Raw genomic sequence first — 11651 nt, 5'->3', positions numbered from 1 at the left:
ACCCTTCTGTCAAGGTGCCTACCGAGGAAGAACTAGTGGTGCCAGACCCGAAGGCACAGCTGGTGGCAGATCTTCACGTTATCCCGAATTGGACGGTGCCATATTTGGCTTATATGACCCGGGTGAGCTACCTGAGGATGAGACCTTGGCAAGACAAATCGTCAGGCGCCCAAATCTATGACGATTGCCAACGGCGAGTTACATCACCTAAGTGTCACTGGGGCGTTTCAACACTGTGTGTCACCTGCAGAAGGCCAAGAAATACTTTGTGAGATCCATGAAGGGGATTGTGGCCATCATGCCGGGTCAAAATCTCTGGTAGCCAAAGCTTTCCATCATGGTTTCTACTGGCTGATGGCTCATGCGGATGCGGAGGATCTGGTCAGTAAATGCGACGGTTGTCAAAAGTTCTCACGACGAGCTCATGTGCCGGCTCAAGAGTTGAGGATGATCCCAATCACTTGGCCGTTTGCAGTCTGGGGGCTTGACATGGTTGGGCCTTTCAAGTGGTCTAAGGATAAAAAGACACATCTCCTGGTAGCAGTGGATAAGTTTACAAAGTGGGTTGAGGCGGAGCCAGTCAGTAAGTGTGATGCAGCCACGACGGTTCAATTCATGAAAAAGGTGATCTTTCATTTTGGTTTCCCACACAGCATTATAACTGATAATGGCACTAATCTCTCCAAGGGTGCCATGGAAGAGTTCTGTCAACGAGAACATATCCGGCTTGATGTTTCGGCTGTTGCTCATCCTCAGTCCAATGGTCAACCAGAAAGAGCTAATCAAGAGATCCTGAAGGGTATCAAGCCCCGGCTTTTGGTCCCCTTACAGCGGACTCTGGGTTGTTGGGTGGAGGAGTTACCTTCCGTGTTATGGAGCATCAACACTACGCCTAATAGATCTACATGCTACACACCTTTCTTTATGGTGTATGGTGCGGAGGCGGTCCTGCCAAGTGACATCTGGCGCGATTCACCCCGCGTGGCGGCTTATGTTGAGGCTGACAACGAAAAGGCTTGTCAGGATGCGCTTGACTTGTTGGATGAGGAGCGAGACTTGGCAATAGCCCGCTCGGCGATTTATCAACAAGACTTGCGCCGCTATCACAGCCGCCGGGTTAGGAGCAGGACCTTTCAAGAAGGCGCTTTGGTGCTCTGGCTCATCCAGGATCAGTCTGACATGCACAAGCTATCCCCACCTTGGGAAGGACCCTTTGTGGTCAGCAAGAATTTGCATAACGGATCATACTACCTCATCGATGTTCAAGAGCATAAAGACTCACGTAAGTCGGAGGAGGAGACCCACCGGCCGTGGAATATTGCTCATCTCCGGCCTTACTATACTTAAGCCACCGGCTTTCAAGATGTATATATTTTTTGACAGTGTATATATTATATAAAGAAATAAAGCAAGACCTCCGTCCTTTTTACCCTCAAAAATCTATGTGTCTTCTTTATCAGGTAGTGGAGACAACCAACAGGGACCGGATCACATCCGAATCCGGCTTTCCCTTTGGACTGGCTTATGATCATATCTGAATCTAGCCATGGTCACTTGGGGGCTTCCTGTTCAAACATAGGTCGTATTCAAACCAAAGAGAACATAGCTGTCGATACCCAGTTGATCGGCATACAACCAAACCCACTTGGGGGCTTCTTGATCATATTTGAATCATAGCTTAACCCCTTTGGGTCTGACATGGATCGTATTCGAATCAGCATTATTAAACAACTCTTATGTTCACTTGGGGGCTTCCTGTTCAAACATAGTTCGTATTCGAACCAAAGAGAACATAGCTGTCGATACCCACTTGATCGGCATCGCCAAAGCCACTGGGGGCTATATGATCCTATCCGAATCTTAGCTTAACCCCTTTGGAACGGTTTACTGATCATATTCGAATCAGGAGCATGTGAACATTGCTTATTATCCATTATAAGTATAATTACTTTGATTTTCTTGAGACCTTCTTGCAAGCATTATGAGATGGTTCTTGATTCTTACGGTTTAATATTGATCACCTCAAGTTGTTAAAGTGCCAGGTGAACATCCTGTAAGTAGGAAAGATTATCAAGGGGATTGCAGGTATGCTATTATGATTATGTTTAACAGATATAGTCATAAACCGTCCTGTATATGATGTTTTTTGTTCGTGTCCCGGGTTATTAATACTTTATATAACCCCTGAGCGATAAACCGCTAGGGAAATTTCGCTTGTTTTATGTGCAGGATAAGGAAAATCAAATTTAAACATCAAGGAAATAAACGATCAACATAAATCTAGAAATTTATAGCCATGGCGGCTTACAAAAGTATTAAGCACCAGGAACATGTGCGAAGGCATGACCAACACTGAGAAGTTTTTACTACCCTATTACAAGACTTCCCGAGTCTGAATAAATGAAGCATTGTTTTTTGAAGTTATAAGACGCCTGGCGGTTCATTCCTTCGGCGGGCTCGAAGACTCCGGTTTATCCTTCTCCGCCTCTCCGTTGGTTGCTTTGTACAGGAAGGTTGACGAGGCCCAGTCAATGCCACTCAAGGCTTGAAACTCAGCTGCATCATCTATTAAACCGGCTGGGTCCACTTCAGGGGCAAAAGTATGCTTACGCGTTGGAGGGATCAGGCTGACTTGATCATATGGAACGTTTGGAATTCTCTGGTTTTCACTATCATAGCCCGATGAATACTTGGTAAGGTCAGTATCGTTCCCAATAAGGGTAGCCACGGGACGTATGACTTTGACACAGGCGGTGAAATCATGATCATCAAATACAGTACCGTCCTCCTTCAGGCTCGGGTATCCAAGAGCGAGGTCAGCCGGGTCTAGCTCTGGCATCCATGCCTTTGCCCGGCTCAATGCGGCCACGGCTCTGGCTCTTGAAGATACCCGCCTTAAATCCTGAATTCGTTGAGGTAGCACTGCGAGATGCCTCAGCACGTCTTGCAGGAGGCGGGGAGTGGTATTTGATAAGGCTACAACAGCCAAGGCATGTTGTGGCCCGGAGTATAGTTGTTCCACTAAAGTGTAAACCGCCTTAAGTTTGATCAGCATGCTTTGCCTGAGGTTGGTGCTCCTGGGGCCTGTGTGTTCACAAGCATAACAGTGAGCCGGAGGTAACTATTACAATAGTCATTGGAAGATTACAATGCTTGAGGTTTTGTATAGTAACTTACTGAAGATGGCTGAGACCATTTGGGATATCTGCCGTTTTAAGTCAGACAACTCAGTTGTTGCCTCGGCAAGAGATGCTTCTGCCGTCTCGGCCCGAGTCACCAATAAAGCCTTCTCATCAGCCCAGATTTTCTTCTCTGACTCAAAATTTTGCTTCAACTTCTCTTGCTCAGAGACGCTAAATTCAAATTTGGAGTTGGCCTTCCGAGTTTCAAGTTCTTCAGTTTTCAGCCGGCTCTTCAAATCAGCAAGCTTCGATTCAAATTGACTTATGGAGGCCTGCATTGATACCAGGTTATGGTAAGGATCATGGTAAGGTAACATTCAAGTCCCAAACATTTTACAAGTAAAGATACAGGGCACTTGGGGGCTAATGTATGTTAAAGAATTTTTTACCCTACAAATCCGGGTCATGCATATTAAGTCCCAAGCACTTTACAAGTAAAGATACTTAGCACTTGGGGGCTAATGTGTATCGCAAGTTCAAAGTATCATGCTATCACCGGGTTAAATATATTCTCTTTAAACCAGATAAGCCAACAGTAAGCAGATTTTTAAGTCTATAGCATATTCATTCATAAGCAATAGACTTGGGGGCTGGTACAGTAAGTGAGATTCGGGAAAATAGCATAATTTATACCTCAAATTTGTGCTGTATTTGTTTCACCATGTCAATTTCCAGGTCACGACTATTATGCACTTGATTCAGATAGCCCGAGACTATATCACCAATGCTTAAGTGAGTATAATCAGTAATGTCCTGCTTGGCCTTTCGGCGTTCGGCAAGTTCTTCCTTGGCAGTACATTTGGCAAGGACAGTAGGCCGCCCCGGTTCAACAAATTGACTTTTCAGAAATTCAACTTCCGGGTCAGTCGTGTTGACCGGGCTAGGAGCTTCCGGGTTATCAGAGCTGTTGATAGTATCTTCGGCAGGCGGGTCAGAGGTTGGCACCGGAATGTCAGAAGCTGGTTCAGGCGGCGATTGATGGGTGAAGCTGTCAGGAGCAGACATGTCAAGCGCCGGTTCAGTAACAATTGGGTCTTGGGATGGCTTATTTTTCCTTGCCCTCTTGCTGGGCTTCACTTGCATGCTGTCTATAAAGGTAGAAGGATGAATACTAAAGCATAAGTAAGGTAAAGCCTAAATTAAATAAGGTTACATTACTCGGGACTTGTTTTGAATGCCGGCATGTTTGATTGCATAGACTCGCCGGAGGAAGGAGAGGTATCCTGATAATTGGAGTCAGATGAATTGAGAGGTTGGCGAATTAAACCTGCCAAGGGTAAAACAGAATGTGAATCGGAGATAACCTCGGTCCGACGCTTCCTAGTTACATCGGGTAAGCCGGAGGAGAGTTCTACGTCTTGATTGGCCCGAGTCTGCCTCCGGTTTTCAAGCTGTTGTTGCTTCAAAAGAAATTGAGGATCTTGATAAGCTAGAGGATGTGAAAATCTTACTTTCTGGGTCACCCTTTGGATTTTTTGCTTTGGCAAAGGCTCTGAGTCGGAGGAGATTATAGTTATCTCTTCGCCAACTGCTTGACTGTTCCCTGTATCCTCCTGAAAGGATAGAATGTCAGTAAAATAACGACAAGGGAGTTAAGACAGTTAAGGGATTACCTCTTCATCATCCGAAGAAGTATCATCCAATTTGAATAAATCGGAGGCGCTGTGTTTCTTCTTCTTTGAGGTTCCCGTCTTGGCGGCTTTCCTTTTGGTTTTCTTGGATGCACTGGCTTGTTTGATAGCCTCATGGTCATATTTGACCTTCCAGAAGTTGTCATTGGCCTGTGGAAAACGATAAGGAATTATGAGTACAAATAAGGTATAACATAGCAAGGAGTATTTATTAAGATTGATAACTCACTGCAGGGGCCGGGTTCTTCTTGCAGAAGGGAAGTAAGCCGAAGGCATTACTAGTTACAGTGCCCTCCTTCAGCAGCGACTGGGTCGTAGCATCCACTACATCATTTGGTAAGTCGTCAGGACTATGACGGAGTGGATCGTCCTTTTCGCCTGTGTAAGTACACATTAAGCCGGAACGACGGCTTAATGGAAGTACTCGCCAAGTGACCCAGACTCGGACCAGATCGATGCCATTTAAGCCATTTCCCAAAAGAGCTTTGATCTTCTTGATGGTGGGATTGAGAGTTAGACGCTCAACAGCAGTCAGTTTATCCGCCAGTGGATGGTTGGACTCAAGGCACAGGGCACGGAAGCCGGGCAGAGGGCTTTCATCAGCCGGTGAAGTGTCCTGACAATAGAACCATGTTTGATTCCAATCTTTTGGATGACTCGGCAGTTCAGCATAAAGAAAAAGGCAATCTCTCCGCCGCTGTATCGAGATGCCGCCAAGCTCAAGACTAGGCCCGTTGGCACGTTCATTCTGCCGGTTCAAGTAGAAAAGCTCTCTGAACAAAAGCAGCCTTGGCTCCTCTCCCAAGTACACCTTGCAGAAGACTTGGAAATTGCAAATATTTGACACAGAGAAGGGTCAATGTCTTGAGGTCTAAGATCAAAGAAGTTCAAAACTTCCATGAAGAATTTTGAGCCGGGAGGGGCGAATCCCCGGTTCATGTGATCCGTGAAAATTATTACCTCCCCTTCTTTGGGTTCAGGCCTCTTTTCAGACGGGTTAGGGGCACGATAAGACATGGCCTCCTTTTTTGGCAGATGGCCAGACTTTACAAATTCAGACAGTTTACTCTTAGTGACTATGGATGGGACCCAATTTCAGGTCACAGGGGCCTTGGTTGCCTTAGGTGCCATGACAACAGTTGGCCTATGACAAAAAAAGAGGTTCCGGTTCAATTTTTACCCGGGAGAAAATATCTTAATTATTCAAGGAGGCGGCTTAATAAGGGGCCTAATGATATAAGGATAACTATGCAACAGTATTTAAGCCGCCAAATGTATCAAAAGCAGTTCCAATTTCTTAAGAGAAGCAAGCCAGACTCACAGAACAGTATCATTTATATAAGCCGGTTACATGGATAGTTATTCAACCGAAGTAATTTTCTGGCTGATACAAACAGGTTTCATAATCTGCTACTGTTATTTGAGATCAGAAAGTTGTTCTGCCAAGAAAATTTTCTAGACCTAAGACTGACGCAGAGGAAGCTCAAGAGCTCGAATGGGGCCCCTGTGTAACAGAAAGGGATCTATCTGCGTTCAAAGTAGGTGCGGAAAATCTATCGCATCGGTTTTTACCATCTCTAAGATCAAGAAAAGCGGGGGTGATGGAATCTATGAAAGGGAACAACTAAATAGCGAAGAACGCGAAGAACTCGAAGGTCCTAATGTGGATCTAAGAAGCAAGAAAGAGGAGACTTACGGATGCAGGGTTGCAGCAGAGGGTCGTCGCATTTCTCTGGTCAGACCAGGTTGATGCAGCGGCCAGAGTTGGTGAAGACGAGATCTGCGACGGTGGCGGCGGCAGAGCTGGGGCGACAGAGAAGCAGCGAGAGGAAGAAGATGACTGGAAGGAGGAGAATGGGAAGACCTAGGTCGCGGCTATTTATAAGGAAGGGATAACTGAGACGGCGCGGGAAACAAGGAGATGAAAGTTATTATCCAGCGGCCCCGATGCCTTGGTTTTCGGAACAGTCAATAAAGGCAGAGATCCATTGGAGGATATGGTGGAATAGAAAAAGAATTTAAGAAAGGATGACGTCACGGCGGGTTAACACGGATCCAAAAGATGACGTCATGGCGGTTTAAAGAAAACCTTTTGCACAGTCAGAGGACTAAAGATTTATTTCTTAAGGTATTTTAAGATTGACATGAACAGGTTCAAATCAATCTGGGGCCTAATGTTGGGGATATAACTATTTGTGTAAGCCGCTAGGAGGGGCCGGGTTACGCAAAGAAGACTCACCAGAAAGAAGCCCAAGACCAAGCATGAAGATGGCAGTTCAATAAAGGGCTTAAGGCCCACAGGCAACTTAAGGCCCATTGTAGTAAACCGCCATAATGGTTGACTTGTATCATAAGGTAGATTTAACTAGTCACCGAGCCGAACACTGTTTATAAGCCGGCCGGGTCTTTGTAAGCTAGAGGACGTCAACCCGTGTATATAAGGGGACGACCTGCTGGCGGCTTAGAGCAAGAAACAACTCATCGAGAACCGGGCATAGCGTATCTCGCTCCCTGGTCATCGAAACATCAATACCAACCCAACTAAACGTAGGCTTACCTTCACCGTAAGGGTCCGAAGTAGTATAAAAACCTCTCGTGTCCCTTGTCCCGATTAAACCCCTTCAAGCTTCCTAGTTGCGATCGCTCCACAACTAAGTCCTTTCACGAGGACATCTGACGTGACAATTCGCCTGGAAAACCCAAACAGAATTTTGGACAGTACGGCTCTCACTAAGACCTTTGTCCGAACTAAACGGGCGAACTCTCGTAAGTCGGCCGATCCAATTCCCAAGAAACCAAAGCCTGCCCCGGGGCGGGGAACAGTATTGGAAGAATGGCTCAATGGACCATGTAAACTCCACAGCACTCCGGACATAACACCAACTCATAGCCTTAGAGCATGTTGGATACTCCGGCAGGTTGTAAGCCATAAAGCAGAACAACATCCCGCCAACAAACACAATACGGTATTAATAGTCTTCGAGACTTTCGCCTCAAACAATAGGCGCAAGCCAGCTCATCGAAGCTCCGCTGAAATTTGCAAAGTGGCAAAGATAAACCCCTGCAAAGACACTGCTATAACTTTCAATGCCAGTGATGAACCTCGATTCCAGACTGTCCGGGCACCGGCCGCTCTGGTCCTTAGCCCAATCATGGACGTCTTTTGGCTCACTAAAGTACTCATGGACGGCGGAAGCGGATTAAACTTGATCTATGAAGAAACGCTCAACAAAATGGAAACTGATAAAAGCCGCATTAAACAAAGTGGCACAACCTTCAGGGGAATTATCCCTAGTCGGGAGGCATGGTGTGCGGGAAAAATTACACACGATGTGGTATTCGGCACCCCGGAGAACTACAGGTCCGAAGAAATCACATTCCAAGTGGCTCCTTTCAGCAGCGGATACCACGCCCTTCTAGGGCGGGACGCGTTTACGAGCTTCCAAGCCATACCCCATTACGGGTACATGAAGCTTAAAATGCTCGGGCCCAATGGAATCATCACTCTCGCCAGTGATCCGGACGTCGCACTTCGCGCCGAAAACAAAACCGCAGCACTAGCCCTGGAAGCATTATCCGAAGCCCTAGCAGCCGAAGAATTAACGAAGCTACGGGCCACCGTGAACAGGGACGACGTGATACTCGACAAGCGATCCAAGTCCACCTCATTTAAACCCGCAGACGAGATAGTCAAATTCCAAGTCCATCCAAGGGACCGCACGAAGACAGCTTCCATTGGGACACAGTTGAGCCCCGCAATGGACACCGCACTACGAGACTTTTTACGCGAGAATTGGGACATCTTCGCCTGGCACCCATCGGACATGCCGGGCATCCTGCGTGGATTGGCCGAACACAGCCTTAACATACTAAAAGGATACAAACCTGTCAAACAAACCCTAAGGCGATTTTCAGAGCCCAAACGACAAGCAATGGGGGAAGAGCTAGCCAAGCTACTTGAGGCTGGATTCATCAGAGATATTAAACATCCGGACTGGCTAGCAAACTTGGTAATGGTACCAAAGAAGGACAAATCCTGGCGCCTATGCGTCGACTTCAAAGACCTCAACAAGGCTTGGCCCAAGGATCCCTTTCCCTCCCTCGCATCGATCAAATAATCGATGCCACAGCTGGACACGACTCACTGTGTTTTCTCGACGCATACTCTGGATACCATGAAATAAAGATGGCAGAGTCTGACCAAGCTGCAACAGCTTTCATAACGCCATATGGCCCCTTTTGCTTCAACACTATGCCTTTCGGGCTTAAGAATGCCGGTGCAACCTATCAACGCATGATTCAAACATGCTTGGAAAAACAAATCGGCAAAAAAGTGGAGGCATATGTAGACGACGTGGTTATAAAAACAAGACACGTCGAAACCCTAATAGATCACTTGAGGCTTACATTCTATAACCTCCGGACATACGACATCAAGTTGAATCCGGAAAAATGCATTTTCAGCGTCCCCTCAGGGAAACTGTGGGGCTTCATTGTTTCCAATAGAGGAATTGAAGCGAATCCGGAAAAAATCCGAGCTCTATCGCAGTTGGATATACCAACAGACCTCAAGCACATTAAGAAACTAGCTGGATGCGTGGCCGCTTTGAGCCGATTTATCTCCAGGTTAGGAGAAAAGGCATTACCTCTTTATCGCCTCCTTCGGCGCACCGAACACTTCGTGTGGACGGATGCAGCCGCGTCCGGACTGGACGAAATAAGGACCTTATTGGCCAGTAATCCAGTCCTAATAGCGCCAAATATCAGCGAACCTATGCTGCTATACATAGCTGCAACACATCAAGTTGTAAGCGCATTGCTCGTCGTAGAACGAGAGGTTGACAGATACAAATTCCCGCTCCAGAAGCTGGTTTATTACGTATCCACGGTCCTCACCCCATGAAAATCCCGATACCCACACTATCAAAAAATAGCATACGCGGTCTTCATGGCATCCCGGAAGCTGCGACACTACTTTCAAGAGTGTTCGATTATGGTGGTCTCCGAAGTACCACTCAATGACATAATAAATAACCGCAACGCTACGGGCCGGATTGCTAAATGGGCTATCGAGCTCCTTCCGTTCGACATAATATACAAACCATGGCGGGCCATCAAGCCGCAAGTACAGGCTGACTTTGTCGCCGAATGGACAGAAGCCGAACTCCCTAAAGAGTATGGCGCGTACTCCAACTGGATCATGCACTTCGACGGCTCTAAAATGCTGGCCGGATTGGGACCAGGTGTAGTCCTGATGTCTCCCACCGTAGACACGGTCCAGTACGTCCTCCAAATATTATACACAGACTCCAACAATGCAGCCGAATATGAGGCTCTGTTGCACGGTCTTCGGATGGCAGTCTCTATGAGCATCCAACGCCTGGAAGTGCGCGGGGATTTGAACCTCGCAATATCACAGATAAACGGAGACTTTGATGCCAAGGATCCTAAAAGGGCGGCCTACCATAATGCCGTCCTCAAAATGTCAGCTCGGTTCGAGGGGCTCGAATTCCACCATGTGACTTGAGAAAACAATCAAGCGGCAGACGTCCTCGCCCGTATTGGTGCTAAACGCGACCCTGTCCCACCTAACATATTCCTAGAAAGGTTGTTCAAGCCATCTGTAGTATGGGAAGGGGAATCCGGCAATACTAGCAAGGATCCGAACACACCCCCAGATTCCGAACCATCAGACATAATCGGAAGCTCTGCCACCGAAATAACATATTCGGCCCATGAAATCATGGCCGTAATCGCCCCGTGGACTGAGCCTTTCTTGGCCTACCTAAATAGGCAGGAGCTCCCCGAAGACCAAAATGAAGCATGCTGCATCGTCCGGTGTTCTAAAGCTTACAAAGTCCACGAAGGGGAACTCTATAAGAAAAGTGCTACCAGAGTGCTCCAAAGATGCATCTCCGAAGAGGAAGGGCGGCTGCTCTTGGCTGAAATCCATGCCGGACTAGGCGGGCACCACGCCGCGGCTCGAGCACTAGTCATCAAGGCCTTCTGTACAGGCTTCTATTGGCCGACGGCCCGAGCAGACGCACAGGACCTTGTCCAACATTGCGTCGGTTGCCAGCTCTTTGCCAATCAGAGTCACATGCCTCCTACCGCTCTCCAAACAATCCCCATAACTTGGCCCTTCACGGTCTGGGGGCTGGATGTGGTCGGACCTCTTAAAGGGGGAAGCCATAGCAAAAAATACTTATTGGTCATGGTGGACAAGTTCATCAAATGGATAGAACCCAAACCAGTCAAAACAGCCGAATCCGGACCAGTAATAGACTTCATATCCGGGGTCACACTGATACGGTGTCCCCCATAGCATCATCACCGATAATGGCTCGAATTTCACAGCCGATGAAGTGAAAACTTGGTGCGGAAAAATGGGCATTAAGCTCGATTACGCTTCCGTCTACCATCCCCAAAAAAACGGTCAGGTAGTGCGGGCAAATGGTCTCATTATGACTGGCATCAAACCCAGACTAGTGCGATCCTTGACAGAGTCGGATACGCACTGGGTCAAAGAGCTCGACTCCGTACTCCGGGGGATGCGGACCATGCCGAATCACACCACTGGATATACACCATTTTTTATGGTATACGGCGCGGAAGCAGTACTACCCTGCGACATAATACATGATTCGCCACGCGTACGCATGTACGAAGAGAAGGAAGCCGAGTTAGATCGGTGGGACAACTTGGATGCCCTGGAGGAGGAGCGTGACGTCGCAAAAGCCCGCTCCGCATTCTATCAGCAGCAGGCTCGACGTTATCAAAGTAGAGAAGTGCGGCCCAAAACTTACAATATTGGCGAGCTCATTCTACGCCTACCGGA

The sequence above is a fragment of the Triticum aestivum genome, chromosome 5B (genome assembly GCF_018294505.1).
Source record: "Triticum aestivum cultivar Chinese Spring chromosome 5B, IWGSC CS RefSeq v2.1, whole genome shotgun sequence".
In the NCBI taxonomy this organism is placed as follows: domain Eukaryota; kingdom Viridiplantae; phylum Streptophyta; class Magnoliopsida; order Poales; family Poaceae; genus Triticum; species Triticum aestivum.
This window is presented reverse-complemented; position numbering follows the sequence as displayed.